At 31.7% G+C, this 5,685-nt stretch overlaps 1 pseudogene; it reads left to right on the top strand.

Moving 5' to 3' along the window:
- The first annotated feature begins 1,338 nt into the window (after window positions 1–1,338).
- On the top strand, window positions 1,339–2,035 carry LOC115303525 (annotated as a pseudogene).
- Window positions 2,036–5,685: the final 3,650 nt, after the last annotated feature.

Below are 5,685 nucleotides of genomic sequence, written 5' to 3'. Positions count from 1 at the left end.
TTTATCAGCATTAGAGTTGCTTATCTCACTGTACCCAGACAAAAATCTAATCTGTAGACAGGCTTATAACTGAATACAGCCTTAACTGAATACAGCCTGTCCAATCAGGGAGCCTACCTAGAGCACATGGGAAGCTGTGTAGCACAACCAGTTTGTATACAATGGGACTTGAACAGAGAGAGAACACAACACATGCCTTTCCCCATTTGTAGAGAAAAATCAGTAATTTCAGTGGACTATACCACACTCTGGCCTGATTTGCATCCCCAAATAATGAATCATGTAGGCCCTGTGACACATCCTACTGTTTATCTGGGGCAAGGAAGCTATCTCATAGACCCATCTTTTACTGAATGTAGTACCTAATCCAACCATTTAGTAATCAGAGACTCTAGACAAGATGGAGCCCATCCTACAGCCTCACTAGTAGAAAAGCAAGACAGCAGTTTTATCCAACTTTTCTTAGTGGTACGGTCCTCCTTCTTATCCTAGAGCTAAAACAGGTGCCTCACTCAAATATATACCATGAGAGCTGGACTCAAATGTGCAAGGACACTACTTGCAGACACAACCAGAGATCCAAACTGAACTGGCTGGTAAAGAATCTCTCTGCCAAAGCAAGCCTGTAAACTGTAGAAGAAGAGTCTGATTACTCAAATGAGAAGATACCAATGCAAAGAATTAAGGATTATGAAAAAGACAGTGAATATTATGCCACCAAAATAAATTTTAAAAGCTCTAATAACTGACCATAAAGTGGAGATCTATGAAAAGTCAGATGAAGAATTCAGAATAATCATCTTTAAAAATTTTAGTGAACTATAAGAAAACAGAAAATAATGTATGAACAGAATGAGAAGTTCAAGAAGGAAATAACAATAATTAAGCAAATAAACAAACAGAGAAATTGCATAGTTCAAAAATACAATCACTAAACTGAAGAATTCAACAGAATTTCAAAAGTAGACTTGTTCATACAGAAGATAGAGTCAGTGCTCTGGAGAATAGGACATTGGAAATTACCCAATCAGAAGAACAAAAAGAAGAAAATATTAAAGAGTGAAAAAAGCCTATGGGAATTATGAGACACAATGTAAAGAAGCAATATTCACATTATAGGAATTTCAAAAAGAGAAGAGAAAGAGAAAGGAAAAGAAAGTATATTTTAAGTAATAAGAGCTGAAACTTCTCAAATCATGGGGAGTGACATGGTCATCCAAATTGAGGAGGCCCAAAAGAACTCAAATAGGTTGAACTTGAACAGGGATACATCCCGACACATTATAATTAAATTGCCAAAAGTTAAGAAAGACATGGAGATTTCTGGAATCATACAATATGTCAACAACAGGTAGACCAACTTTTTAACTTGTGAGAAGTGGGAGAGGAAAATGAGGTGATTTGAGCCAACTTCCAAGATAATATTCATGTAGAGATCTGATTTTTCATACAAGGATAAAATATAAACAAACTATTCAGAATGACCCTGAAGAAGTTTGGAACCATGACTTCAGGAAAGAGTTGGAAAGGAGAGAGTGAGCTGCTACAAGCAAAAAAAAAAAATAGTGATTGTCTAACATGAGAACGTACCACCTCTTCTTCAGTATCAAAGAAGTCTTGGTTAGACTGTATTCTTGCTACCAACCTTGATGCAGATGATCCTCTAACTGATGAAGAATATGAAGATGAAGATTTAAAAGAGAAAAGTGATAATGATGATTCTGCAGCAGAACTTACAGAGCTAGAAAACATTATAGAAAAAAAAGAGTGAAAAACAGTCTAGGGAGGAACAAGAACAGAAATCTGAAGAAGGAAGAATACATATGGAGAACACTTTGAATAGAAACCCTCTCCTTAATCTCTTTGGGTCATCCCAGTCTCAGGCCAACTTCCAAAGTAAAATAGATTGGGATGACAATGGTATTTTCAAGAACTGTACAAAAGTTGTAGACGATAAAAAAAAAAAGACAAGGTATTTGTAAATGATACACTGTGATCTGAATTTCACAAAAAGTTCTGGAGAAACATCAAATAGGGTTTTATGTGCTTAATTAAGAACTGTAAATGTAAAATAAATAAATAGATAATCCAAAAATAATTTGAAAAGAAACAAGAGAAAAGAGAGACATTACATATAATGGAACTGCTGTAGACTATTGTTGGATTTCTCAACAGAAACTTCAGATCAAGAAAAAATATAATGACATAATCAAAACATTCAAAGAAAATAACTATCACCCAAGAGTTCTACATTTAGTGAAGCTGTCTTTGAGAAACAAAAGAAAGGATAAATCTTTCCCATATCAAAAAAAAAAAAAATCGAAAGGAGTTTATTGTCACCAGGCCTGCCTTATAAGAATGCTAAAGAGAGTTTTTTGAGTTGAAATAAAAGAACACTAAATAACATAAAAACATAGAGGTGATGATGGTAAATATATAGACATGTTTAAATTCTATAATATCATAATAAGGTGTGTAATTCACTGATAATTCTAGTTCAAAAGTAAAAAAATTAAAAACAGCTATAACTACAATAATCTATTAAGTTACACAATACAAAAAAGCATATTTAAATTGTAAAAGCAATAGCCTAAAATGTCTTGAAGAGTAAGGATGTAAAGTTTACAAATTCTATTGAAGTTTTCATCAATAAAAAATAGGATGCTATAAGTTTAAGAAACTTTATGTAAACTTCATGGTGAACAAAAAGAAAAATCCTATAGTAATTACAAAAAAATGATAAAGGAGTCAAAGCATACTGGTACTAAAGACATCAAAACATACATAAAAACCCAGGAAGAAAAGAAACAAGGAACAATGGATCTACAAAACAACTAAGAAACAATTAACAAGAGGAAAGAGTAGGACATTATTAATAATAACTTTCAATATAAATGGGTTAACTTTGCTATTGAAAGACAAAGAATAGCTTAATAGATCTGATACTATGCTGTCTACAAGAGATTGACATAGCCTTAAAGACACATGTAGAATGAGAATAAAAGAATTGAAAAGGATATTTTTCAAACAAATGGTAACAACAACAACAACAACAAAAACACACCAAAAAAAAAAAGGGATAGTTAAACCTGTATCAGACAAAATAGGCTTTAAACTAAAAATGGGAAAAAAAAGAGGAACAAAGAAGGTCATAATGAAATAATGAAAGAGACAAAATGTCAAGAAAATATAACACTTGTAAATATTTTTGCAACCAACATTGGAGCACCTAAATATATAGAACAAAAACTAACAGCTGAAAGGAGAACTCTCAGCAAAGGATAGACCTTTCAGATAATCAATAGAAAACAAATTTAAACAACAGTGTAGACCAAATGGACCTGTAGGCATATGCAGAGCATCCTTTAAAAAAAAAAAAGGTTTGATTGTTTATTTATTTATTTATTTTCAGAGAGAGAGAGAAAGAGAGAGAGAGAGAGAGAGAGAGAGAGAGAGAGAGAGAGAGAGAGAGAGAATGAGGTAGGAGAAGAGAGAGAAGGAGAGAAAGAGAATCCCAACCAGGCTCCACACTGTCAACACAGAGTCTGATGTAGGGCTCAATCTGACAAATTGTGAGATCATGACCTGACCCAAAATCAAGAGTCGGACGCCCAACTGATGTGCCACCCAGGTGCTTTAACATTCGTAGAACAGTCTGTTCAATGAGAGCAGAATTCAATTTTTTTCAAGCTCAAGTGGAACATTTTCTAGGATATATCATATGTTATGCCACAAATTGGTAAATTCAGAAAGTTAAAATCATCCCAAATATGTTCTCTGCTCAAATTACGTGAAATTAGAAATCATTAAGAGGAAATTAAAAAAAATACAGATACATGAAATTAAGCAATATCCTCCTGAATAAACAATAAATCAAAGAAAAAATTAAAGGAAAAAATTTTAATTTCTTTAAAAAATTGAAACAATATTATCAGAACTTATGAAATGAAGTAAAAAATTTTAAGAAGAATGTTTATAAGAATAAAAGTCTACCTTAAGAAACAAAAACAGATCCTAAATAAACAATCTTAACTCTATGCATTAAGGAACTACAAAAAGAGAAACAAACTAAGTCCAAAGTTAAAAGAAGAAACAAATCATAAAAATTAGAACAAAAATAAATGAAATAAAGAACAGAAAGACAAAGGAAAACATTAACTAATATAGGAGTGGTTCTATGAAAAGATAAACAAAATTGGCAAACCCTTATGGAGATCAACCAAGATGGGAAAAAAAGACCCAAATCGACAAAGCTATAAACAAAAAAGACACATTACAACTAATACCACAGAAATTTGAAGGATCATTAAGAGGCTACTTATGAACAAATGTACACTGACAAATTATACAACTGAGAAGAAATGGAAAAATTCTTGGAAACCTACAAGTTACCAAGATGGAATCAGGAAGAAATAGAAATTCTGAATAGGCTGATTATTAGTAAGGAGTCTGAATGAGTTAAGAAAAATATTCCAATGATGATAAACATGGAACTAGATGGCTTCACTGTTGGATTTAACCAAACCCTTAAGGAAAAATTAACAACAATCTTTCAAACTTCTAAAAAAAATTGAAGGGTAAGAAACTCTCTTAGTCTTATTTTACCAGGCTAGCATTATCCTTGTATTCAAAGAGAATACTACTATAGGAAAAACAAACAAATAAAAAACAAACAAACAAAAACAAACTATAGGCCAACATCTCTGCTGAATATATATGCAAAAATTCTCAATAAAATGTTGGCAAACAAATTTGGCATGACAGCAATCATGAAAGGATCATTCACTATGATCATGTGGGATTTATCCCAAGGATGCAGGGATGGTTCAATGTATGCAAATCAAGGTGATACATCACATTAACAGAATGAAAGAGAAGAATCATTATTTTCTCAATAAATGTAAAAAAGCTTTTGACAGTATTCAAAATCTATTCATGGCCAAAACATAATAAAGGCCATATGAGACAAACCCACAGTTAATATAAGTCTCAATGGAAAAGATTGAAAGCATTTCCTCTAAGATCAAGAACAAGAAAAGAATTTTCACATAGTACTAAAAGTCCTAGCTAAAGAAATCAAGCAAGAAAAATAATTTTAAAATATTAGAATTGGAGAGGAAGGGGTTTTACATGTGTTGAGGCACTGGGTGGCTCAGTTGGTTGAGTGACTGACTTGATTTTGACTCAGGTTGTGATCCCAGGATCATGGAATTGAGACCCGCATTGGACATCATGCTGAGTGTGGAATCGGCTTAAGATTCTCTCTCTCATCTTCCTATTGTATGTGCACTCTCTTTCTCTAAATATAATTCTCTAATTATATATTTCTCTAATTATATATTTCTCTAAAATAATAATAATAATAATAATAATAATAATAATAAAATTGAAAATGAAGTAACATTGTACTTATTTACAGATGAAATAATTTTATATACAGAAATCCAGAAGACTCAACCAAAAACCTTTTAGATATAATCCATAAATTTGGTAAAATTCACAACTCAAAATTAATATACAAAAATAGTAGTGTTTCTATACATTAAAAAGAAACTTTTTGAAAGAGAAATAAAGAAATTTATTCCATTTAAAATAGCATCAAAAACAATAAAGTGTTAAGAATAACATTCCACTTTATGGAATATTCAAAACACACTGATGACAGAAATCAAAGAAAATACATAT

Source organism: Suricata suricatta, chromosome 10 (genome assembly GCF_006229205.1).
Source record: "Suricata suricatta isolate VVHF042 chromosome 10, meerkat_22Aug2017_6uvM2_HiC, whole genome shotgun sequence".
In the NCBI taxonomy this organism is placed as follows: Eukaryota; Metazoa; Chordata; class Mammalia; order Carnivora; family Herpestidae; genus Suricata; species Suricata suricatta.
Note: the sequence above shows the minus strand (reverse complement) of the source record. Positions and strands in the feature narration are given on the sequence as shown.